Source organism: Eubalaena glacialis, chromosome 6 (genome assembly GCF_028564815.1).
Source record: "Eubalaena glacialis isolate mEubGla1 chromosome 6, mEubGla1.1.hap2.+ XY, whole genome shotgun sequence".
Taxonomy (NCBI): Eukaryota; Metazoa; Chordata; class Mammalia; order Artiodactyla; family Balaenidae; genus Eubalaena; species Eubalaena glacialis.
Window position 1 is genome coordinate 16,317,376 of NC_083721.1, and position 27,606 is coordinate 16,344,981.

Below are 27,606 nucleotides of genomic sequence, written 5' to 3' on the forward strand. Positions count from 1 at the left end.
GAGAAACTGAAAATCAAGGTGTTGGATGAGCCATGCTCTCCATGAAGCCTCTAGGTAAGAATCCTTCCTTGCCTCTCCTAACTTCTGGGGGTTACCAGCAATCCTTGACCTTCCTTGGCTTGTGGCAGTGTAGCGCCCATCTCTGCCTTAGTCTTCACATGGCCTTCTTTCCTGTATGTCTTTGTATCTCCAAATCTTTCCTTATTAGGACACCAGTCATTAGATTTAGGGCCCTACCTATTCTAGTATGACCTCATTTTAACTTGATTATATTTGGAAAGATTCTATTTGCAAATAAGGGCATATACACAGAGGTGAGGGTGGGTGGATGGTTTAGGACCTCAACATGTCTTTTTGGGGATTATGATTCAACCCACAACACCTAGTGATAAGTACTTTTTCACTTGCATAGTTTTCTACATATCAAAGTTCAGCCTCAAAGTCTCTTCTAATTGTTTATCCTCTGCCTGCCCACCACCCCGCCCCACATATATTTAAAGACATTGAGAATACTGATTAGTTCTATCTAATATATTTAGGCATCAATATATGGCTCTGGGGTTCATTCCTTAGTTTTGCCTCTTCAGCTTCATTCTCAGTCTAATTCTCCTTTTGGTACCAAGATGGCTGCATCTTTACAGCTTCATGCCACCAAATTCAGTGGAAGAGTCTTTTTTTCCAGTTGCTTGCACAGACAAGTCCTTATCATTCGCTCTTTCTTATTGGCTCCGAATAGGTCATGTGCTAATGATTGACTTGATCCTGTGACCAGGTAGATGACATGATCTGCCCCTACCTCTCTTGGGACCCAGAGGGGGTGGGCCCACCACAACCAGAGAGCCAGAATGATCCACCAAAGCAAAACTGTGGTACTGATATAGATGCTGGGCAAAAAACATGAGCTGTCTACTACATGAAAGTTTTTCATATGTTTGGTAATTATTTGCCTTCAGTTTGTTATTGCATTTTGATTTTGTTTTTCAGTATTTTTTGCTATGCAGATATTTTAAAATATTTATTAAATCTACTTTTAAAGTTTCTGATTCTTGCATTGTGCTTAGTAATGTCTTTCCCACTCTCTGCTCTTTATTTTCTGGTTTTAAAGTATAGACTTCACTATATTATTTGGATCTACCTTATTAGGTCGTTAGATCTTCTAGAATCTTATTTTATATCTTCTTGATTTTCTATGGCCGGAATGAAGTGATTTAATTGTTTATAATCAACGCAATCAAAAGTCTTTCATTATTAGCATGCTTCTGTCTACTTATATATTTTTTGGTAGTTTTTGAATTTTCATGATATACCAGTTGGGTCATTGATATTTATGATCAATACATCTTATTTGAGGATTATGTTTACTATAAAATGTCTTTGTCTTGCTTACTGCTTTTTGTTGTGAATTCAACCTTGCTTAAGATTAAGAACACAACACTGCTTTCTTTTTGTTTCCATTTTCTTACTATGCCTTTGTCCTTTTTTCACTGTAATTTTTTCACCCTTAAACTTTGAAACACACACGCACACAAAGACATTATGTTCTCATGGTGTTTCCACTGATCAGCATCATATCCTCTCTTAATAAAGATAAAAATTTTAGCATGCTTTCACTTGTTTCTCCTAATGTCTCCCAACCCCATTTCCCATGTTGAGATCACCTGAGAATTTAAATGATACTTTTGATTTTTTAAAAAACAGCTGACAGTGATTTTAATTTAATGACTCTACTGGCTCTCTGATCCACATATTTATGGTATCCCATGTTTTTTCCTAGGACTCAGATTTAGCTGGAATACATCCTTTATTAATTATTACTGATGGTAATACCCCAAATATCTTTATTTTACTCTTCAACCTAAGAAGTAGTTTGTGTGTATAAAGAATTCTAGGTTGAGAATCATTTTCCCTTAGAATTTTGAAAATATTTCTCCAGTGTCTTCCTAACATCCAGTGCTGCTGATGAGATGTAGTGCCAATCTGAGTCTTATTCCTTTATAGAAAATTTAATTTTGGCCCTGGAAATGTATATTTTTGGTTTTCTGAAAGACTCAAGGTAGGAGATGCATATCCATAAGTATATCTATATGTGTGATGGTTAATTTTATGTGTCAGCTTGGTTGAGCCATGGTGCCCAGAAACTTGGTCAAACTTTATTCTGGATGTTTCTGTGAGGGTGTTTTCAGATGAGATTAATATTTAAATCAGTTCTCTTGTATTAAAACAGATTGCTGTCCCCAATGTGGGTGGGCTGACACCCAATCAGTTGAAGGTCTGAATAGAGTAAAAGACTGACCTCCCCAGAGCAAGAGGGAATTCTGCACCAGATAACCTTTGAACCTGCACTACCACATCAGTTCTTCTGGGGTCTCCAGCTTGCTGGACCACCTTGCATATCTTGGGACTTGTCAGCCTCTGTAATTGTGCAAGACAATGCCTTGAAATAGAACTCTTCCTATATATACACATCCTGGTTCTGTTTCTCTGGAGAACACCGACTAATACTATATGTGTATATATACTTTTCATTTTGTTAAATACTTGGTGGACTCTTTCAATGTGATCAGTCTTTCTTCCATCAGTTCTGGGAAGTGTATTTCTATGTTTTCTTTGATTTTCCCTCTCCTTCATTCTCTGTTCTTGTCTCCTGGAAATCCAGTCATATAGATGGAGATACACCTAGATGTCTTCAGGTCTTTTTATTTTTATTCTTTCAATCTGTCTTAGATTGGGCTACCTGAAATGGACTCTGAGGTGTGTGTACAAGAAGTTTATTGCCAAAGTTCTGTAAGAAACAATATCTGTGAGGGGGAGAGAGGCAAGGTAGGGAAAAGGGAGAAGTTGAGCCATGATGCAGTTGCAACCAAGGCCTCAGCTGACCTTACATGGAGCTCTGGAGCTGGGATGACCCTTCAGATTGTCCCAAATTCAAGCAAGGGGACTTGTGTGCCTTTGGGGAAAGGACATATAACCTTGGGCAGGCAGTTCTCTTTCCTAAGGGCAATTCCTGGAGAGAGACTTGGCTGTGAGCTGTCAGCAGCCAAAGGTGGTGGAGTGCATTGGTCCCTAAGGGGGAATCTGGGTGACATACTACAGCACTCCCTACACCATCTCTGCCATTTTGAGGGAAATTTAGGCTTCCAGCTAACATGTCCTCTCTTTAGTTGAACATATTCTGCTTTTTGCCTTCTCTAGTGAGATTTTTATTTGGTAAGCCTTTTTCTTCCTAGTATAGGGTTTTAAAAAATAATAAGCTTTTGTTTCATGGAGGCACTATCTATTCTCATCCCTTTGAGATTTACTTTTTTTTGAAGTTTCCATTTGTTTGCTGTATAAATTCGAATTTGGTGAAATTTCCTTTTTTCATTATGTTGTATGTTTCTCTTTCATGGTGTTTGTTTACCTCAGGTGTTTAATTTTCGGTTGCATGCTCATCTTTGTAGCTGAGGTTCTGTTAGCCTACGTATGAAAGCAGTATGCATACCACAGTTAGCCTCCAGGGATTTTGAGAAGATGAGGAGTTGTGCTGCCAGGCAGGGCATACCAGTAACTTCTCTTAAGGAAGTGGAGCTCCCTGTTTCTCTTAAGCATGGCCTCTGGCCCAACACTCATATCCAATACTCCAGTCTGTGTCTGTTATCTACTCAACAGAGGGAGTTAGAGGGGAGTTAGAAATCGCCTGCCTACTGCTCTGGTATTGATGGAATCAGCCACCCTGGTGGTTGCTCCAGGATTCCCTCCAACTCCTTGTGTCCACAACCTGTACACTTGGCGTTCTCTGGTCGCTCCTGACTTTCCTCTGGCAGTCACGTCCTTCCTGCTCCCTTTTTAGGATGAGTGGGACACTGTATCACCTCACTCCCTGTATCCTTTCCATCTTCCTTATAGTAAGTCTTCCTGGATTACTGAGGCTGCAACCCTCAAAAACTACATTTTTTAGATTCCCCTGAAGCTCCAGTTTTAGATGTGATTTAAATCCCACCAATCATTTACAACCACGTAAGTTTTGGAAGGAAGAGTGGAACACTCTGATATAGAGGCTGACTTCTTGCCTGTGTTATTTCTGCTGGCAAGCTGAGTTGTAGAGGAGTTTGATTTTTTTGCAACAACTGTGACAGGATTCTCAGTGTTAGGCCTCTAGCTTCATGGGTATCGAGAGGCAGAGCACAGTTCCTTCATTTTGCAGCTGTGGATGGGGGTATATGTGATCTGAGTCTGCAGTTTGCAGCTGATTCCTGATTCCATGGTTTCCTGACTGTGGCAGGGCCAGTAGCTCAGTTCCGTAATGTGCCTTTAGGAGGTGTTCCTGGAAGTTCAGCTCAGACCTGATCTTCTTTAAACCTTTCAATGATTGTAATACCCATTGGATATCATATTTTAAAAATTCCTTTTAGCTTGAACTAATTAGAGTGGATCCTATGGTATGCAACAAAACCCTCACTGATACATGGGGATTCCCTGCATTTTCTGGTATGTTGTGATAATACCTTCTTTTTTCAGAGATGTTTTACATTTGTTATTTTAAGGATATTTGGTTCCATCATTACTGGTGGTATTGGTGGTATGGTAGTAAAATCAAATGCTTAGTCAGGCATTTTGATTTCATCTTCCTAGTGAGAATTCTTTTTTCTCAGCGGCAATGGAGTCTAATACCATATTGCAACAAGGTATATTTCTACTCTTAAAAAGGCTTTGGTATAAGCCTCTTACATAAGAGAGAATATCTTCTCTTTTTTTCTGGCAAGATATATTTAGCTGGTTCTTGTCTCATCTTAGCCTGGCTTGCATTTTAATAGAAACCACAAGTTGCAGCTGGCTCTCTTCATGATATCCAAGAGTGGAACCAACCTTGATTAGTTTCCAAGTCTCCTCTTGGTGTAAGAGGGTTATGTAGATTATTTAAGTTAATTCCACTATAGTTTAGTAGTTAGTGAAATAACACATGAGTTGAAGATAGATCATTTTTAGTGCATCTTCAAGAATGACTCTAAATCTTTCCAACAAAAGAATTCTTTTCAAAAATTTTTGTTTGTTTTCATAAAGCATCAACCTTTCAGGGTTGTTCACTACACTTAAAACACTATGACACAGACTGGGAGAAAATATTTGCAAAAGACACGTAAAGTACTGTTATCCAAGATATACAAAGAACTCTCAAAACTCAATGATAAGAAAACAAACAACCTAATTAAAAGCTGAGCAAAAGATCTGAACAGACACCTCACCAAAGAAGACATACAGATTGTAAGTATAGTTAGGAAATCTCAAATTAAAACGATGAGATATGAGTATACACCTATTAGAATCGCCAAAATCCAAAACACTGATAACACCAAATGCTGGTAAAAATGTGGAGCATTAAGAACTCTCATACGTTGCTGGTGGGAACGCAAAATGGTACGGCTACTTTGGAAGAGTTTTGTGGTTTCTTACAAAACTAAACATACTCTTACCATATGATCCAGCAATCCTTGATATTTATCCAAAGGAATGGAGAACTTATATCCAAACAAAAGCAGCTTTATTCATAATTGCCCACATTTGGAAGCAACCAAGATGTCCTTCAGTAGGTGAGTGGATATATAAACTGTGATACGTCACAGACAATGGAATATTATTCAGCTCTCGAAAGAAATGAACTATCAAGCCATGAAAAGACATAGAGGAAAGTTAAATGTATATTTTGAAGGGAAAGAAGCCAAACTGAAAAGGTGATATATGGTATGATTCTAACTATATGACATTCTGGAAAAGGCAAAACTATAGAAACAGTAAAAATATCAGTGGTTGCCAGGGTTTAGTGGGGAAGGAGGGTGAACAGAGAGGCTAGAGGATTTTTAGGGCAGTGAAACTATCCTGTATGATACAAAATGGTGGATACATGGCATTATACATTCATCAAAGCCCATAGCATGTGCAACACTAAGACTGAAGCCTAATTGTAAACTATGGACTTTGGGTGATAATAATGTGTCAGTGAAGGTTCATCGATTGTAGCAAATATCTCGCTTTGGTGGGGGATGTTGATTGTGGGCAGGCAGTATGTGTGTAGGGGAAGGGGGTATATTTAAACTCTGTACTTTCCATTCAATTTTGCTGTGAATCTAAAACAGCTGTAAAAAACAAACTATGACACACTAAAATATATATATTTGTTATTGGTTAGATTTAGAAGTATAATTTTAAATATTTTAATGAAAATTACAGTTAAATGTGGAGTCAAAGATAAGCATGTTTTAGTTAATGAAATGCCTTCTATTATTATTACTATTATCATAATTATTATTGACTTAAAAATCCTCAGTAGACCTTATAAATTTAGTGATCAATGATGTTCATATTGAAAAATACATATATATATACTTGACAGAATTGGTTTTTGTTCTTCTGACCTTGCTGTTGTTAATATTCTCATGGTATAAAAATCTCAGTTAAAAATGTTAAAAAGAATCTCTCCAATACTGCACAGCCAGCACAGTAAGCGGTATGGTTACCTGCCAATACAGCTCTTTTTGCATCAGCCAGTTGAACTGTTAAGATGGTTACTCATCCACTGGATAATTTCACAACCCTCTTCTTAAACTTGGTTGCTTTGGACACATTCTACCCTGGAAACAAAATCTAGGCTCCATAATACATTCAGAAATAGTACACTCATGTCTCTTTTCCAGCTGGTACTGGTAGGGTTGACACATTTACTTCTGCACCATAGGAACGGCTGCTAGAAAAGCTCAAGTATGCAGTCAATTCCATTACTTTGGCACAATGCAAAGTCACGTAGAAGAGGGAGACTGTTTCAGCCTCTCTATATTGGAAAATTAATTCTTTTAAGTGCTTTAAAAAATCTCTACATGTGCTCAGATCTTATGAACTTAGGATCAGCAATGACCTCATCACCTTCAGCTGGTCTAAAAGTTATCTTTGGCTGCTGTGTACTTTATGAAATCTTGTTAATTATGACTGTTTTTCCTAGTTATAAGTCCTTCTGGGTAAATTTTTATAAAACATTCATTTTTATCACTTACATAACCACATAAAATATTTTCATTGGTGTCAAAATGTCATGTTATTGCCAAACAGATTCCATTTCAATTTCTAGAAATTATTGGAAAGTTAATATTCACATTTTAATGGCACCCTTGCTGTAGTCTTAAGTCATGTTTTACTGAAATTCCCAACAGAAGTCATAATTACATTGTGTTTATACAGGATAAAGCACAGAAATAGACAACATTTCCAGTTAGTCTCTGTGGTTAATGATTACCCTTTCCTTTTTTTTAAAAAAAGACAAATCATGAATAAAATTCAGGGTCTTTTTGAAAGTAAGTTTTCATGAAAATGATCATCATGGATACTCATCATTCACTTCTCTTTTCTGCACAGTGATATTTTAGTTTAGGAATGATAAACTGAATCTTTCCCCTGGCTTATGAAACTTTACCCTATCCATTTCTATTTAAAGTGAGGTTAGGTAAGAAAGTCATATTCCTACCTAGGCTTTTGGTTTCTCTGTAGAGATGTCAATTCAAGAAAACTCAATCTCGACATTGTTACCAAGTCCCAAGCTCGTACAGCTCACTGCATGACAAGCCAATAAATCTAGAGAAGAGTCCAGGAATAGCAGCTTTATTCAGAAAGCCATCAGTCTGAGAAGATGGTGGACTAGTGTCCCAAAGAACCATCTTACTTGAGTTAGAATTCAGGCTTCTTTTATACTAAAAGGTAGGGGGTGTGACTGATTGTTGCAAACTTCTTGGTGCTGTAATTCTTTGTTCTTGCGGCTGTCCACGGTAGGTCTGGTCACAATGTTCCTATAAACCTCCAGCAAGACAAATTATTCTTTGTTCTGCAACTTTTTTTCTCTATATGAATGGAAAAGTGTTATACATTGTCCCCTACATATGAACCTTCAAGTTGTGAACTTTCAAAGATGCGAACCTGCGATCCCATGTCCAATCACATAAGTTAGTTCACATGTCTGGTGTACATTGTCACGTGCGTGAATCCTCTACAAGTGGTTGTGCTTTTGTGTACTTTACAGTACTGTGTGGAGTACAGTAGTACAGTATCTTTATTTCAAGCCCAGGATGTGAGTGAGTGAAATTGCAGCTTGCCTTCCATCTCCTATTGCTGACAATCCTTCAGCTCTACCATCTCCCACCTCCTCTCCCCCCTCCAGTCAGTAAGTCTTCTTGCCTGTTCACTCGATGCTGGCCCCTGTATGCCAGCTGTTGTACTGTACTACTGTACTTTTCAAGGTACTGTACTGTAAGATTAAAAATGTTTTCTTTATTTTTTGTGTTTGTTTTTTATGTATTATTTGTATGAAAAGTATTATAAACCTATTACAGTACAGTACTATATAGCCGATTGTGTGAGTTGGGTACCTAGGCTAACTTTGTTGGACTTACAAACAAATTGGTCTTACGAATGTGCTATCAGAATGGAACTCGTTCATATGTAGGGGACTTACCGTACCTTTAAAGGTTAGAGCCTGGAGAATGAGCTATCCTGTATATTTCAGGCTATAGGCAACTTTCTTTTACAAAAGGTGCAGAGCCAGCATGACTAAGCACAGGCAACAGAGCACAAAGGTTAGAGCTAAAGGAATACATCCAATATGGAGTCAGGTTTGTTCTTCTCTGTTACAACCTCATTTCAAGAATGTAATTGTTTAACTGCAAAGCTACACTTTTGGGTAGAAAACACCCTTTGGAGGTTGCACATTGAAGCCATGTTTAGAGATCTGGAGAAATGAGCTTTTAGCAGTAATCACATTTACTTTGTCCCCAGTCTGGAAGAAGTCCCCACGAGAGCTGGAGGATGACTGAAGGGCTGACTTTGATCATGGTTGCCAGAACATGTACCGTCACTCTGAGACTTTTCTTTGCCTGGATCTTGCACATCCCCTCCTATGGACCAAATTGTGGTGCCCCCTCCCCACAATTCTTATGTAGAAGCCATAACCCCCAATGTGATGGTATTTGGAGGTGGGGCCTTTGGGAGATAATTGGGCTTAGATGAGGTCACGAGAGGGCAGGCCTTCATGATGGGATTAATGTCCTTGTCTCTCTCCCTGCCATGTGAGTACCTCGTGAGAAGGCAGCCATCACAAGCCAGGAAAAAGGCTCTCACCAGAACTCAACCATGCTGGCACCCTGATCTCAGACATCCAGCCTCCAAAACTGTGAGAAATATGTTGTTTAAGCCTCTCAGTCAGTGATATTTTGTTATGGTAGCCCTAGCTTACTAATATGTCCCCCAAGGACAAGATACTTGGAGCCAGAGCACACACAAAGGGTCTGGTGGGGAATTCAGGTGGTGTTCCAGGCAGTTCAGGAACACATGTTTTACACTTTCAATTACTGCCTCTTTTAGTGTATAAATAGAACCTCAGAAGATGGTTAAGCTGAAGAGAGAGCCTTAAGAGGACAGCATTCCAGCGGGATCAATTAACAGTTTGTAAGTAAAATTATCATTTTTGCCTATACTGATTGCTAATGAAATTCTTAAAGTAGTTGTTATTCTTAAGAAAGTTGAATTGATAGTTTAAGTTATGGAATGTTCTGAGCTGGGCCCTATGCCTTCCTCATATTATTCTCATTAAATATTTGTTGTTTTGATTAAAAATGTTTTCTACTTCATGGCATAAATTTAGCAAAGAATAGGAGGCCTATTCAGAAACTTTATTACATTCTTGTGAGAGAGTATACCTTTATGGCTCACTTATACTAGAAGTGGCACTAATTACTTGGGAATGTGAGTGAAAATTTGCCCTGGCAAATTTGGAAAAGTAGCTTAAAATAGCTCATATAGGGACTTCCCTGGTGGTGCCGTGGTTAAGAATCTGCCTGCCAATGCAGGGGACACGGGTTCGAGCCCTGGTCCGGGGAGATCCCACATGACGCAGAGCAACTAAGCCCATGCGCCAAAACTACAGAGCCTGCGCTCTAGAGCTCGCGAGCCACAACTATTGTGCCTGCATGCCACAACTATTGAAGCCCACGCGCCTAGAGCCCATCCTCCGCAACAAGGGACACCACCGCGGTGAGAAGCCTGCGCACCGCTATGAAGAGTAGCCCCCGCTCACTGCAACTGGAGAAAGCCCGCGCGCAGCAACGAAGACCTAATGCAGCCAAAAAAAAAGAAAAAAAAAATAGCTCATATACACATGGAGAGTTTTTCTCTCCAGTCTTGACTCAGGCACTTATTATCTTGAATTTCTGTAAGTCATCAGAGCATAAATGTAAATTACTTCTGTTTTCCCCCAGTTTTACTGAGATGTAATTGCCACGTAACATTGTATAATTTTAAGATGTACAACATAATGATCTGATATATGTGTATATTGGGAAATGATCACCACAATAAATGTAGTTAACATTCATCACCTCACATAGTCACACATTTTTTTCTTGTGATGAGAACTTTTAATATCTACTCTCTTGGCAACTTCCAAATATACACTACAGCATTGTTATCTATAGTCATCATGTTGTACATTACATCCCAGAACTTAAATGCCTGGCATTTGTTTTTAATAAGTAGGATTTGGCAGTTTTTGGAAGTAATTTAAGGTGGAAGTTTGCACCTTTTGACCTTTTGTACCTTTTAAATTGGGTGAAGGTGATCAAAAAGTACAAGCTTCCAACTTAAATTACTTCTAGAAACTGCCAAATCCTACTAATCAAAAACAAATGCCGAGCACATGTCTAATATTTATTGTACTACATATTTATGCTTTTGAAATATTGCTTGAAACAGCTATCTAGGACATAGCTAGTTTTTGTCACATGTAGATCTATGTCATAACTAAATGTGTTGTGACAGAATTTTCCCTGTAGGCCTGAGTTGCATATATTCAATCGTGGTGGACAGAATAATGGTCCCCCAAAGATGTCCACATCCTAATCCCCAGAATCTGTGACAATTTTAACTTACCTGGCAAAAGGGAACTTTACATATGTGATTAAATGAATGATATTGCGATAGGGAGATTATCCAAGTGGGCTCAATGTAATCATAAAGCTCCTTCTAAGAGGGAGGGAGCAGAGTCAGAGTAAGAGTAGGAAATGTGGTGATGGATGTAGCAGTCAGATTGAGAGAGAGAGATTTGAAGATGCTGGTTTTGAAGATGGAAGAAGAGAACAAGCCAAGGAACATATGTGGCCTCTAGAAGCTGGGAATGGCCAGGAGATGGATTCTCCCCCAGAGCCTCCAGAAGGAAGGCTGCCAACCCATTTTAGACTTTTGATCTCCTGAATTATAAGATAATAGATTTGTGTTGTTTTAAGCCACTAAGTTTGTGGTAATTTGTTATAGCCGCAATAGGGAAATAATACGTCAATTACCACTGATTTAATTTTTTTAGCGTGGTACAACTAATATCAATTAAAAACAGTTTAAACTTTAGACCCTATTTCGAACCTCTAAAGACACAAGCATGGCGGATGTAAAAGACAGGCTAAGTTAAAGTCCTAACATGTACTGGCCCCCAGTCGAAAGCTGGGGGAGATGGTAGTGGGTATAGTGTGCAGTCCTTTAATATCCAGCACGCTTAGACCTGCACCGTCTACCCACCTGGGGCTACTGAGCCCTGAAAATTCAGCCAGTGTGAAATGAAACGTGCTGCAAGTGTAAAATACACCATGAATTGTAAAAAGACTGTAAAATATTTCATTAATAATTTAAAAATATTGATCAGATGTTGAAACATTACTGTTTTGAACATATTGGGTAAAATATAGTATTCAATTTCAATTTCTTTTTACTTTTTGATTGGGAAATGAAAACATTTTCATTACGTATATATGGGTGAGTCATATGTTTTTATTGGATAGTGCTGCTCTAAACAGGTAATGCTATTAATGATGTAATTAACAAGATATAGATTATTTACATGCCGATTAATGTATTATTGAGTAATGAATATGCAAATGTAGTCGAGTTAATAGGTTTATTTATATACATTTAATATGTTTTACAATTAATATCTCCATTTTTTTGTAGTCACATCCTCCTAGAGTCTGATCTCCATAATCAGATTCGACATTTGGGATACATATGCCTTTTTACCTGCAGGCAGTAACGATAGTTTTGAATCACTTAGATTTTTTTGTCTTCTCCCAAAGACCCCATGGACATCGCATCTTTCTTTTTCTGAAGAAATAGAATTTCTTTTGAAATCCAGTCAATGTTTCATAAAGGCATCTAGCCAGTGTAATTTCCTGGACCAGATTAATGTTTGTAGGATCAAGAAATCTTAGGAAACTAAACAGAATCTGTAAGCAATTATATTTTGGGTGATGATTACCTTAGAGTTCAGTGAAGAAAAAACTATATATGTGTGTATTAAGAATATATATGTAATGTATATCAATACATATATTATGTATATATACATAATTATGCATAAAGAATACATGTTATATGTACATGTATATGTGTTATGTATATATATCAGCACATATATATTATGTAATATACATATATTATGTGTATATATACATTATATATACACACACATATTCCTAATACACATACCTATATAGTTATATAAATGCAAAAGCAAAGTGATGAATATTTGATAAAAGGCAAAGACTTTGCCTTCTGGGCACTCCATGACATTTTGGGGGTGCCAAATATCACCTAGGACAAGATGTTCATGGTTTGACCCTCAACCTGAGCAAATCTATGTATTAAGGAAATTTATACAAACATTACAATTTCAATAAGTGAGTAAATGTTATAAATGATTCTTAGTGGGTGGATTTCTCCTTAAATTACTTGGATCATCCTTCCCTACCTCCAGTTCTCCCCTGTATTTTGTAGGGACTACCACACCCAGTATCTCCTGCTTGGTGTGAGTATTGACCATCTAAAGGGGTCTGTAATGAAATGGTAACCTTTGAAGAGGTTTCCCCACTTTCTGATAATATCCCTGTGTACACTTATCATTGTGGTATATGTTCAGGAAGTAGGGAAAGCTTTTCAAGGAATACTTGGATTGGATGGAAGTCAGCTACCAGAGGCTAACATCCAACTGCAATTCTATCGGCAAAAGGTCTTGTTTCTTTCCTAGTGAAAAGTGGAATGTATATTTCTTGGCTTGCCAAGAGTATAAAAACATCTCATTCATTAAAAGAACTTAGCTTTCATGTTTTAAATAAATAATTCTCCTGATTTCTTAGATAACACACCAATTAGATATAAATGCACTTATGAAGAACCTGGTGCAAGGGGTTATCCCAAATAACACTTCAAGTCTAAGTGCCCTTGGTTAACGTTGTCAAGGCATGAGGCTGAGTGAGGACACGGCAAGTTTACCTGCCTTGGGGCATTTCTGAGACCAGCTGGCTCTCCTAGAGCCATAAAACTTTTTACTATTTTTTCTGCATATATTATGCCATGGAACTGTGTGACCTTCTGGGACTTCTGCTGCTTGTAAAAAGGCCCAACATTTTTGTTGGCTGAAGTGCAGGGTGAGAATTGCTCATCATCCTTGCAGAGCAACTGGAGACCTCTTTCGGGGCTCATTGGTTAACCTGCACTGGAGGGCAGTTAGTGAGCCAATGAGGGAAATGTTAACATTAAATTAAAATATGTGAAGAAGGTTCCTATGAGCATCAGATGAGCTAGATGCAGTAGGGGCATTGAGAGTCAGAATTCAGGGAAAGAACAAAGTGTTTTGTTCTTTTCTAAGGCATGCAGAGCTCATTATTGTTGATGGAAATGAAATTTACAGGGCTGAGTGCCTTGAATAAGTCAGAGGTTGGAAACCCTTTGACTCAACTTTATTGGCCAAAAAATTTCTCTAAAGAGAAGCTTGCTTGACCTACTGTGAGAATATTTATTACTTTCATAAATAATCAATACACATATTTCTACATATAGTTTCATCACATTTGAAAAAACTTCTTATTGGTATAGAAGGTATAGATGAATTAAAACCAAATGCCCAAAATTTGCTCCCAGAGAATATGGAATTGGCCTTGGAAGAATGTGATCTTTGGGCTGATAGATAAAGCATGGTGCTAGATGTCTCTTTCTGGTATGTCCTACTGAATTCTTAAGATTCTCAACGGTTATCATTGAGCCAGTCCGATCAGCCCAAAGAATGACAAGGCAGTATAATGCAGCAAATAAATTAGGCCTTGAAATCAGCAAACCAGGTGCCAAATCCCTACTAATTTCCGTCTTATTTGACATAGCAGAATTTAGTAGTATAGAGTATAACAAAATAGTTTACTATTCTACCCAATAGACTTTATTCTACTAAATAGAATTCTATTCTACTAAATAGAATTTAGTAGTATATAGTATACTAAAATAATTGTGCAGAGTTTTATTCAGCTCTTTTGGTTGTAAAGACTAGAGAGTCATCTATTCCAACAATTTAAAAAGTTTTAATGTAGCAGTATACATATATTGTTTAGAAAAATAGTCTCTCAGAAACCCAAGCACAGGGTTCACAGTAGAAAAATCTCTATAGAAAATGGAACAGGAACTGGGAAATAATTTGGAACCTAACACAAGCCTGGGATCCTCAGAAGTAGGGGTCTGTTCATTTCGATCTGGGTGCCTAAGTGTTTTTTTTGGCTCCGGCTCCCTCTGCCCAGATGGAGCACCCATGGCTTTCATTTGCATTGTGAGCGCATCTCCTTTCACAGGCTATGGAACTGGTGTGGTAATCTGCTGGGGGCTGCAATTCTGGTGTGGGTAAGTGGGGGCTGGGACCACAGCTGGGACCAGTGACCCAGGATGCACAGGACAGTTATGTGGGCACTGCCATGACCATCGTCTGCCAAGGCCCAGGAACTGCCTAGGGAGCACAGCCATGGGGAGGAGGCTGTGGACCTTCAGCAGGCCCCACCTGCCTGGCCAGAACCGGTACCCCAGCTCCTGATGTATTTTGTTGGGTGCCCAACTTTAATATGAAGACACCATGTGTCCATATGAAGACACTGTACATCTAGTACCTTCTCTATGGCTACCAAATGACCTACTTTTTCTGTATTTCACTACTCAGATTCCTAGAACAGGCATTCTGGTCTGGATAAGCATTTACTGGCCAGGCCACATTGTAGTCCAACGACAAGACTATGGATTGGCCAGCCATAGGACAGGTCTTTGCCCCAAACTTGGGTGGTAATTAAGGGACTATCCCTTTAGCAGGGAGAATGGGTGGATATCTTACTTTTGCTGGAGCTGTTGGTATAACTGGCACAATGACTATGTCTAATGGTTCCTGGGAGATTGTTATGGTTGGATTTGATCTACATGCCATCCTGTTTTCTGATTACATTTCTCCACCATCACTGGGGCACAGGTGGAAATAAGGCAAAGGCCTTTATTTGAGAACACATCTTCTGAATGTCCATTCAGTGAAACTCAGAGACCGTCTCTAGGTAAGACTCAACTTTTTAAACTATTCACTTCACAAATGTAAAGCATAGAGGTTTTCCTACAGGGAAGTGACAGAGCAGAGCTAATCCTGGGCAAAAGGGTCAAGTGGGCAATGAAGTTTTGTTATCAGGAACTTTCTTTCTTCTCCAACCCAGAGCCATTTTATACCCCAGTACATTAAAGGCAGCTGTAGTTTGGTAAGAAGAGGATGTGACTTAGAATCAGAAGACACCCTTAAATCACACCTTTGACCCATATCCTGTGCCTTGGGTAAATAAACGAGCTTCTCTGAGCCTTAAATTCCTCATTGTAAAGTGCAACTATCATACAAGGTTGTTTTTACTGCCGTGTGAAAGAGATGTGCCTACGGTACATGATTGTTTAATAAATACTTAAAAAAATCAGAGGTGGAAGGGGCACCTAAGAGCTCTTATTTTATAGATGTGGGAGCTGGGGTCCAGAGATGTTATTTCACTTGTTTAAGTTCAACCAGCTACTTAATTGCAATCAAAACTAGAACCCAGGTCTCCTGATTTCCCAGGCTAATGTTTTTGCAAACTCCCTCTAAATTTCTCCACAATTCTCAAAACTTGCTCTTTAGAAAGTCTGTGTAGGTGTGCAAAGTTATAGCTTCTAGTTTCTTTCGATGAACAAAACATATTTTTATAATTAGAGTAGAAATTCCCAAGGTTCTTTTTTTTAAAAAAAGAAAATATCTGATTCTTATTTACTGTGAAGAATGAATTAAAATTAAATAAATTACTGTCCTAGGTGAACATGTGTTTAGTAACTCAAGTCTTAGAGAAGTGAAACTCCTTAACTAGGCGTTCCTGGACCTCCCTGGCCTCTTACAGTCACTCTGGCCACATGATTTCCTCCTGTGGCTCTAAGGCTGAGAGCAAAGCCAAGCCTTCTAATTGGCAGTCAGATGCTTCAGACTGAATGACCACAAAACCCAAGGTGATCTGGGCTCACCTGGCCGAAGTGTGCTCTGTGCCATGCATTCCTTTGTCTTGTGAGCAAAATGTGGCATGGTGCAGTGGAAACATCGTGTAATCCTCTATATTTTCAATTACCAAGGAATTCTTTTAAGAAATGTTAAAGGACTAGATTCCAGAGTTTCTTAGCAGAATACAATTGGTTTGTCTATACATAATTGTTATTTTCTTTGCCCAGGAGTGCAAGATTTTCGAAGCATGTCTTTTTTCTTCCACTTATTATAATTTCCTCACAAACACCTATTGTCTATTTTGTGCAAAGCACCATGGGAGATACAAAATGGTATTTGATACTCTCTTTCCTAAAGGAACCCATTTCCTTGTTGAGATGAGAGCAGAAGCTCCATGGGAACTTATCTGTCTTATTCACTGTTGGAGTTCAGTGCCTAGACCAGTATCTGGCACAGAATAGACACTCAGGAAATATTTGTGGAATGCATGAACGAATATACCTATATCAAACGTTAATAATAGCTAATGCTTATGTAGCTAATATTTACACCCACTAGTTTTCCAAGTACAATTGCTGCTTCATTTGATCTTCACAACTCTATGAGGTAGGAACTATTAATACACCCATTTTGAAGATGGGGAAACTGAGGCTTACAGAGATTAAGTAACTATCCCAAAGTTGCACACTGGTGATACTGAGATTTATACCAAAATCATCTGGCTCTGAAGTCTGTGTTCTTAACCACTATGCTCTGTTGCCCCTGCATGTTATGCTTCCTTAGGGCTAAAGACACTCCTTCCATGCATGATTTTTAGAACTAAAATCAAGGAGTGTTGTAGGGGTGAGGGATAAATCAGGAGCTTGGGATTAACATGCACACACTACAATATGTAAGATAGATAACCAGCAGGGACCTACTGTATAGCACAGGGAACTCTACTTAGTATTCTGTGGTAACCTACACGAGAAAAGAATCTGAAAAAGAATGACTATATGTATATGTATGACTGAATCACTTTGCTATACATCTGAAACTAATACAACATTGTAAATCAACTATACTCCAAAAAAACTAAAAAAAAATCAAAGGGTATTTATAATGGAATCACATATGCGGCATTAACAACAAGAAAGCTGGAAAGTTTTGTAGAGTATGAAACAGATGTAGAACCAAAGCCTAAGGGGTAAGAAGGATTTAAACAGACGAGAAGTAGAGTTCATCTCTCTTTGACTTCTGGGAGAAGATGACCTTGGAAATTCTCTTTCTAATATGGTTATGTTATAATCTTATACAATATTATAGTATTATTTAAAAATTTTTAACCAGTTTCATCATCTTAACTAGTTCACGTCAGTGAGAATCCAGTCTTGTTCATCTTTCTATGCCCCCTTAGTGCTAGGTTGGGTCCCTTCCCATTGATTTGAAAGAAATTGAATTATCACTAGGTGGTAAATTAATGGGCTGGGGAAAGCTAACTACACCAAAATATCCTTGCCAAATTTGAATTCTGATAAGCTTGCCTCTTTCATGCTTTTCTCCAACTCTTCTTTTTAAGAAATCCTCAGGAAAAAAACACAAACACAACTACTCATATGAAATCATTTTTGACATCTTCAGAGATTTCTCTAGGTTCTGGCCCAAGTCTGACTGTTGTTCTCTTCTACCTACATTCTTCCTACACTTGAGGGATTTCAAAAAATATGCTTAATGATTGGACCTTGTTTTAATTTTCTCTAACTTATTTATTTTCTCTTGAGGTTAAGAACATTTTGTAAATTTGCAAATACCAAAAGTATTTTGCACACATGTAATAAGTTTAAGAAAACAATCAGATCAGATTCAGAATATCTCCCCAAGGAAAGGAAGTGCACAAAATAGTCAAATGAGTAATTGAAAAACAAAGCAAGGGAACTAAAATATCTCCCCGAACTAGTTCCTAAGATATGCCTTTTTTCCATTATGAAACACTGACTAGTCTGCACTGGTTTTTAAAAAAAAAAAAAAAAAAAAAATTTATTTATTTTTTTGGCTGCATTGCGTCTTCGTTGCTGCTTGTGGTCTTTCTCTAGTTGCAGCGAGCGGGGGCTACTCTTCGTTTCAGTGTGCAGGCTTCTCATTGCGGTGGCTTCTCCTGTTGCGTAGCACGGGCTCTAGGCACGTGGGCTTCAGTAGTTGTGGCACGCAGGCTCAGTAGTTGTCGTGCACGGGCTTAGTTGATCCGCAGCATGTGGGAATGTTCCCGGACCAGGGCTCGAACCCGTGTCCCCTGCATTGGCAGGTGGATTCTTAACCACTGCGCCACCAGGGAAGTCCCTGCACTGTTTGTTTTTTGAAGTGAAACTTTGATGGGAAAATTCATAACTGAATCCATTGTGTATTTCACACTACCATTAACATTCTTTTTCTTGCCAGATATTTTGCTATGAACTTAAGCATTTATCCTCGATATGTTTTCCAGCTTCTTCAGGTGTTCATTTTTCTTGTCGCCAATAAATATTCCACTAAATTTTCAAGTCACACTTCCTGAAAGGTAGGACAGGTTCACCATATCTTTGTAGAGACTAATAATAAAAGCATATTTTCTTTTGTTCATCCATAATGAATAACACAAGCTCCTGGTTTGAATTTTACTCCACTGAGTATGATCTCCTTGGTCTGAAGGTCTGATGTTTATAAACAAGTCAGTTTTGGAAATACTTGGGATCTGAAGAAGAGTGGCAAGCTATGTATGGCCTAACTGACAGGTTGACAAAATGATTGAAATTGCTAAATTGACAGAAGGACCAAAGTTGATAAATTGATAAGTAAACATTTCTTGAGCACCGACTATATGCAAAGCCAACTTCAAATTGAGATTTGCTATCCATTAAACAGAGGTGAGGATGTAGGGGCTTGATGTACACACCTCGTTAGAGATGCGTTTCCTGATTCCCTACCAGCAAGTCACGGACAAGAATGAGCTCTTCTCAGCCTGCTGTTCTAACTTGCTTCAACTGGGCAAGAATTTGACTTCCACATGCAAATCAGTTGGTCTTTGTAACTGACACTTTAATGCATTCTGCTCTGTAGCGGTGCCACCATGCACTACTTCTGGCTTACTTTGGAGTTCACACAAACTTTTCTTTGTCTGGATCTCATCTTGCAAAGAGACACTCCCCATGTCTGCAAGATCTAATTATATCTATTTGCGTAAGTCAAACTAAAACAAATGTTGATAGGCTTATCATGAGTTCGTTCATTATGTCTGGGACTCAGGAGACTATAAAGAAACATGAATAATGGGAGTAGAAACAGTAGTAAAAATAATAGTAAAAATTAGTAGGAATGGTAAAAGATGTAATGTTTACTGAATGCCTAACCCTGACATTGTGCTAATTTCTTTTTTTTTTTTAACATCTTTATTGGAGTATAATTGCTTTACAATGGTGTGTTAGTTTCCGCTTTATAACAAAGTGAATCAGTTATGCATATACATATGTTCCCATATCTCTTCCCTCTTGCGTCTCCCTCCCTCCCACCCTCCCTATCCCACCCCTCTAGGTGGTCACAAAGCACCGAGCTGATCTCCCTATGTGTGCTAATTTCTTTATGTGCAATAACTTCCTTTTACAGAAGAAATTAAAACTCAGAGAGGCAAAATAACCTCTCCCAAAGCTCACACAGTCCCAGTGGTGGAGCTGGGAAATGCATTTTTATTTAAAGTTTAGCAGAACTCACCATCTGGGTGTGTTTTTTTAAGAGGGGAAGTTTGTGAATCATTTCAATTTCCCACTTTCCATTGGATAGATTGAGTTTTCTTCTCTGTGCTTAAAAGCTGTACATTCATAGGGAGGGTGGGAGGGAGGAAGACGCAAGAGGGAAGAGATATGGGGATATATGTATATGTATAACTGATTCACTTTGTTACAAAGCAGAAACTAACACACCACTGTAAAGCAATTATACTCCAATAAAGATGTTTAAAAAACAAAAAAAAGCTATACATTCTATTTTCATTCTTACGGTGGTTACTCCTTTGCCTAAGCTTATTGTTATATTTATTTATTTATTTATCCTTTTTTGGCCATGTGGCTTGCGGGATCTCCCCAACCAGGGATTGAACCCAGGCCATGGCAGTGAAAGCCCGGAATCCTAACCACTAGGCCACGAGGGAACTTCCTGTCATATTTATTTTTTTCTATCGAGTGCTGAAACTTTTCAGTGTCTGTGTTTCCCCTGAACCAGACAAGTAATGCTCTCATGTCACTTTGTTCTCTTCCCCCATCACTACCCCACATCTTATGCTGATATTTTCTAGAATAATTCTAGGTCACTAAGGGCAAATATTATCTTTTTCTTTGCTTTGGTTCTAGCCTTTTTTTTTTTTTTTTTCTTCTGGCCACACCACGCAGCATGTGGGATCTTAGTTCCCTGACTAGGGATCAAACCTGGGTCCTGGCAGTGAAAGCACTGAGTCCTAACCACTGGACCACCAGGGAATTCCTGGTCCTAGCCTTTTAAAGACAACTTTCATGTTGTTTAAGTCTTCTCTGCCCTGATTGTTTTTGTTTGCTTGTTCTATCAGTTATGAAAGAGGTATATTAAAATCTCTCATTACGATTGTGAATATTCTATTTTTTGTTTTAGATTTTTCAATTTTTGCGTTATAGATTTTCAACCTATGTTAATAGACAACCAAGTTCAGAATAATTATGTATTCTTGGGGAATTGAATCTTTATCATTGTGAAATGTTCCTTTTCATCTTTGGTAAAGCTTCTTACCTGAAAGTCTATTTTGTGTGATATTAGTATAGCTACACTAGGTTTTGTTTGGTGTTTAGCATGTTTTAGCTTTGTCCATCATTTTACTTTTACTCTTTCTGTTTTTTTTTTCTTTTTGGTTAAGGTGTGTGTTATGGACAGAATGTTTCTTCCTCCCACCCAAAGACACATGCTGAAGTCCTAACCCCCAGTGTGGCTGTACTTGGAGATGGGGCCTCTAAGTGATGTTGAAAACTCGGCCTCTGTGTCCGGTGCTGAACTGAATCTCACAGACAGAGTTTTGGGTGAAGTAAAAAAGAATAGCTTTATTGCTTTGCCAGGCAAAGGGGGACACAGCGGGCTCAAGCCCTTGAAAAACTGTGTGTCCCAACCTGGGAGGTTTTGGTGAGGAGTTTTATAGCAATGGTTCAAGGGAGGGGTTGCTGATAAGATTAGGGTGTGTGCAGGGCCTGCACTCCTCTAATCTGGTCTCAGGTAATCTTTTGATGAGCTTCTCTGATTCCTTTAATCTGGCCTCAGGTGGTCTTCTCTGGAATGAAGAATGCTGACATCTTCCATCTGTTGGGAGTTTTAGTTCTATAAAGAGCTTAAAGATACTGTTATGTGTATCCCTTGAGGTGGAACCAGGACCCTGCCCCAAGACTGCACTATTGTTTCTTGGCTGTTCCTCCCTTGTCTCTGCATTCCCTCCCTTCCCTGAATAGCAACTGTTCAAATCTGCCCTTTGGAACTCAGGGAAGGTCATGGAGGCTGGAGTCTGCTCCCTACAAACAAGCAATGGGAGACACAGAAAGGCTTCCATGCTCAGGAGCCCCACAAGGTCCTGCTCATTTTCATAAGGAAGTAAATAAGGTTAAATGAGGTTTTAAGGGTGGGGCCCTGATCTGATAGGATTAGTGTCCTTATAAGAAGAGACCTCAGAGAGCTTGCTCTCTTTTTCTCTGCTTGTACCCAGAGAAAAAGCCATGTGAGGACATAGCAAGAAGATGACAATCTATGAGCCAGGAAGAGAGCTATAACTAGGAACCTTAATCTTGGACTTCCCAGCCTCCAGAACTGTGGGAAAATAAGTTTTTCTTATTTAAGCCACCCAGTTGATGATATTTTGTTATGGCAGCTGAAGCTGACTGATACAGATTTTGGCACTGTGAAGTAGGGGTGCTGCTGTAACAAATACCTGAACATGTGGAAGTGGCTTTGGGCCTGGGTAGTAGTCAGAGGATGGGAGAGTTTTGAGGTGCATGCTAGAAAAAGCCTAGATTGTGTGGATGGAGGGCTGGTATAAGTACAGATGTTACAGGCAATTTCAGTGAGGTCTCAAACGCAAAGGAGGAACAGGTTATTAGAAACTGGAGGCAAGGCAAACCTTGTTATAAAGTGGCAAAGAATTGGCTGAATTATGTTTCAGTGTGAGCAATGAAATTGGATATTTAGCTGAGGAGGTTTCTAAGTAAAGGATTGGGAGAGCAGCTTGCTTTCTCTTTACCGCGTATAGTAAAATCGGAGAGGACAGAGATAAATTGAAGGAATTGTTAAGCAAAAAGCAACCAGAACTTGAAGATTTGGAAAATCTCAGCTTGTTCATATTGCAAAAAATGAGGAACTGCATTCTGCAAAGAACAATAAGGGTGTGGCTGAACAACTATTTGATAAAGAGATAATGGGTGCCTCCGGATTTGATCAACTATCTCAGCAGAAGACAGGAATAGCGATGAGATTATACTAACAGAGACACTGCCAGTTTGAACTAAAGGGAACAGAGAAAGTGAAACAGAACGAAGGCTGTTAAACTGGATGATTCAGCTGCAAACATGGTTTACTCTTCAAGAAAAGGGAAGTACAGTTGACCTTGAACAACATGGGGAGTTAGGGGCACTGACCCTCCCTGTAGTCGAAAATCAAGTATAACTTTTACAGTGGACCCTCCGTGTCCACAGTCCTGCATCCTCAAGTTCAACCAACTTCTGATCATATTCAGTGAAAAAAATCTGCGTGTAAATGGATCCATGCAGTTCAAACCTGTGTTGTTCAAGGACCAACTGTATAACCCTGAAGGTGATTCAGAGACCATCAGGGCTGCCACGCCCACCACAGGCCCAGGGGGGCAAGGCTGCTTCCTCCTTGGTTTTGGAGGGTTGGGCCCCCTCCTTGTTTTCAGCAGGCCAAAATTTGGACCTTAAATCCCATAACAAGTGTCCTTATAAGAGTGAGGCAGCAGGAGATTACACACAGACGCACAGAGGAGAAGGCAAAGTGGGCATAGCAGCAGAGATTGGAGTGATGCAGCCACGAGCCAAGGGATGTCTGGAACCACCAGAAGCTGAAAGAGGCAAGGAACAAATTCTCCCCTAGAGGCCTCAGAGTGAGTGTGGCCCTACTGGCACCTTGATTCCAGACTTCTGGCCTCTAGAATTGTAAGCAAATAAATTTCTGATTTTGGCAATTTGTTGTTAGAGCACCACAGGAAACTAATACAACCCACAACCTTCTCTAAAGTGATTCTCCCCTTCTCTCCTAGCCATTTGAAATTCCATTATCTTGTTTATTTCACCTTGAGTTTAACCTCACTTCTCTGAGCCTTAGCTTTCTTATGTATAAAATGAGGGGGTTGACCTGGATATAGTACAATAATAACTTGTCTATCAGACAGAAGGCATGAGCTAAAATAAATGACCCCTTCAAACTCTATCTTTATTTTGTCAGAATATTCTAACCCCCCATTCAAATAAATTTACAAATAACCCATTCATTTTTTTAAAAGACTTATTTATTATTTTCGGCTGCGTCGGGTCTTAGTTGCAGCACGTGGGATCTTCGTTGAGGCATACGGGATCTTTCCTTGTGGTGCGCCTGGGCTTCTCTCTAGTTGTGGCATGCATGTTCCAGAGAAAATGAGCTCTGTAGTTTGCGGCACACAGGCTCTCTAGTTGCAGCGCAGGCTTAGTTGCCCCGTGGCATGTGGGATCTTAGTTCCCTGACCAGGGATCAAACCCGCATCCCCTGCATTGTAAGGTGGATTCTTTACCACTGGACCACCAGGGAAGTCCCATAGCCCATTCATTTTATATTAGGCAGTTTTTTGTTTTAATTTACACCCAGATAAATGGAAGCAGTGAGAGAAAGAAAGAAAATGCAGGGAAAGCAGTTCTGTTTTCCCAGCTTCTGTTTCTTGATTCCAATTTCTGGCTCAAGGATCATTAGCCTCTGAAGCCCCAAGGATCCCCTTTCAGGAATTGTTTGGTATTTCTGGGTGCTCCTGGCAAGCTTATTGCACAGACAAGGATAATTGGAGAAAAGTTGGGAAAATGGAAATTGGTAAAGGGAAGGAATAATCAATAAAAGAGATAGAGGAGAGAGAAATAAAGGAAGGCAGTATGCTGAAGAGAAAGAGATTGGAAAGTAGTATTTTGCGGAAAGTAGCATGTGATGACCCCCACCTCAGCGATGCAGATTACTTCATTAAAAACAGCACTGTCATATTAAATTATATTATGAAAAAAGGGCACTTCAGGTTGTTGAATTATGAGAAGTACAAATGGTTTAACTCTTAAGGGCATGGCTTGGATAAGAATCCACCCTCTTCCTAGCTCTGGTACCTTAACTTCTTTAAACTGTCATTTCCTCATTTGTGAAATGAGTGTCATAATAGTAGCTACCTCATTTGGTATTCTGGAGATTAAATAAAATATTCATAGTTAAAATCCTGGGGACTTCCCTGGTGGTCCAGTGGTTAAGAATTCACCTTCCAATGCAGGGAACTAGGGTTCGATCCCTAGTCTGGGAGCTAGATCCCACATGCCATGAGGCAACAAAGTCGTGTGCCGCAACTACTGAGCCCACACACTGGAACCCACACACCACAACTAGAGAGAAGCCTGCATGCCACAACAAAAGATCCCACGTGCTGCAACTAAGACCCGACACAGCCAAAAAAAAAGAAATCCTGGCACATCATAAGTACTCAGTAAGTGTTATGTACTTTATTATTATTATTGTTATAGTGATTATTATTGGCATACTAGGTCAGTAATAGAGAATTATAAGCCTCGAATTTTAATTCAGTCCTAACTAGAAATTATAACTCAATCTAGCAGCTATGTGTCTGTTAGTTTAATGTATGAAATTTAAATTATATCTATCTGTATCTAGTTTCTTTTTATAATAAAATTGAATTTTCTTTTTCAAGTCTGTTTGCTAAGAATGGAAAAGAGCTTCCCTATAATAGAAAGAAGTTTCATTTAATAGTTTTAAAGACCAATAATTTCTAACTTTGTGAACTTCTGACTTTAAATGTGGTTGTAGAATGTAACCTGTGTGTTTATCATCATGGTTTGTTATGTGGAGTTGCATATGTTGGTTAAAGTAAATTATATTTATTAGAATATGTTTGTTATAGGAATTACGTTTATCCACCAAACCTTATAATATGCATGCCAGCACTATAATCCTTAGCTCACTATCCATCATTTCTCACTTGAATCTGTGACTTCATTAGAATATCAGTGACCTTTGTCTCTACAGGCATATTTGTGATAAACATAATTATTCTAACAGATTTAATTGACAAAATAAATGCAAGACTTTCTCTGTCATTAGAAACACAGCATTCTAGAAAGAACATTATGTCTTTAGGAGATGTTTTCCAGGAAAGACAAATCTGTAAAAATTCTTCATGTCATCAGAGTTTATACTATTATTCTGGAGCGGGAGGTTATTATTCCTATTTTGCCAAAGAGTACAAGGGGATCAGTAGCTTCATGAAGGCCAATAGCTACTCTCTGGTGTGACCAAGACCATAATCGGAATCATCTGTTACAAACTCTCCTTCCAGTCCATAACATTACTTTACAAATTGGAATCCTTAAGTGACACCAAAAAAACAAATAAATCTTAAATCAGATGTAAACTCTTTAAATAGTCTCTGGATATGAGAGCTGCTTAGAAACTAATAAAAATTATTTTCCCTATTGGATGGAATGCTAATAAGTTATTTTGGTTGTTGTGAAAATTCATTAGTGTCTATGTGAACAGCATTAAAAGTGTACTACCTATTAAAGGTTACCTATTTGCTTATTTTGCCCACCATTTTCAGAAATGAGTTTTGGCATTTCAACAAAATTAATGACCAACTCATTTTAGGTCACCAATTCCTTGCAGTTGACTATTATTCCCCAGAAATTTCCCTGAGCCAAGTCTTATAGCCAAAGTAATTCTTTAACAAAAGTCATAATTGTGAGTAGGCATAATAACTCCAAAAATTTACACGAAATAGATGGAGCTGCCAATGTTCAACAAATAAACAGGATAAATGAATGGTTTATATGTAAAAGAGTAAATGAATAAGAAACAGTACACTCACATTTTCATCTGCCAGAAATAATCACCTTTGGTGGTTTTGAGTAATGTCAATTATTGAAATAATTAAGGGAATATGGAGAAATCCAGAGACTAAAATATTGAATGACCAATCATTGTGTAAATGTCTATTCTGTATATGACATTTCCATAGATTCTGTGGCAGATAAAAACAAGTGTAAGGCACAGCTACTGTTTCCAAAGACTTCACAATTTGATTTGCGAAACAATATTTGATACAGAAATAACAGAACTTTAGAGCATGAATCAAATACAGCAAGTTTTATAACTGAAAGACATCTTAGAGATCACCTACCTAATCTTCATGGTTAAAAAAGTAATTTAGTGAAAACTTAAAATGATTCGGCTCCTTATATTTGTAACTGACATGACAGGCTCACTCCTTTTATATTTTTTATTTTCTCCCTTCATACTGAATGCTATGGTGTCAGTTGACCATATGAATTGAATCACAAATTCAATGAATAATTCACTGACTTATGAATAAAAATTGAGTTTTCCATTCATATATTGAAATTCTGACTCACAAGGCAAAGGTATCAGGAGGTGGGGCCTTTGGGAGATGATTAACTCATGAGGGTGGAGTCCTCATGAAGGGGATGAGTGCCCTTATAAAAGATCTCAACCTTAGAGGTCTCTTAACCTGAAGTTCATGGACTTCTAGAGATCTGGTGACCATCTGAATGTACAAGAGGGCATTTTCTTCTAGAGAAAGAGTGTCTAGCTTTGTTCAGTTTCTCACTGATGCCTGTTATCCTCCAGAAGTTAAGAACCCTTTATTTCCCTAAAGCCTGGTGATACACTAGAATAAAGTGGAACCTCAGTATACCTTTTTTCAAAAGCTAAAGCTCAAAGAGTTCATTTATGAATACATTAAAAACAAACAAACATTGAGGAAAAGGATAGATAGCAGTAGGGCTTTTGGGGACATGGTGACATGAATTTGGTTCTTTTTCTCTCTACAGGGAGACAATGTGGGGGATAAGAGCCTAAGGTTTCCACACTCAGGCCTAGGGGGCCAGAGGATGCTTCTCCTTCCAACACTCATGAGAGTCCAGCCATTCAGAATTCTCCACACCATGACTGGGGTCCCAGTGAACTGTCAAAGATAAAGA

General features: G+C 38.6%; 1 long non-coding RNA gene across 1 annotated transcript; it reads left to right on the plus strand.

Annotated features, from left to right (window-relative positions):
- Positions 1-27,606, plus strand: LOC133093184 (uncharacterized). The gene is made up of 3 exons (XR_009701246.1): positions 1-54; positions 9,376-9,459; positions 27,457-27,606. It is a non-coding gene; the product is annotated as an uncharacterized LOC133093184 (long non-coding RNA).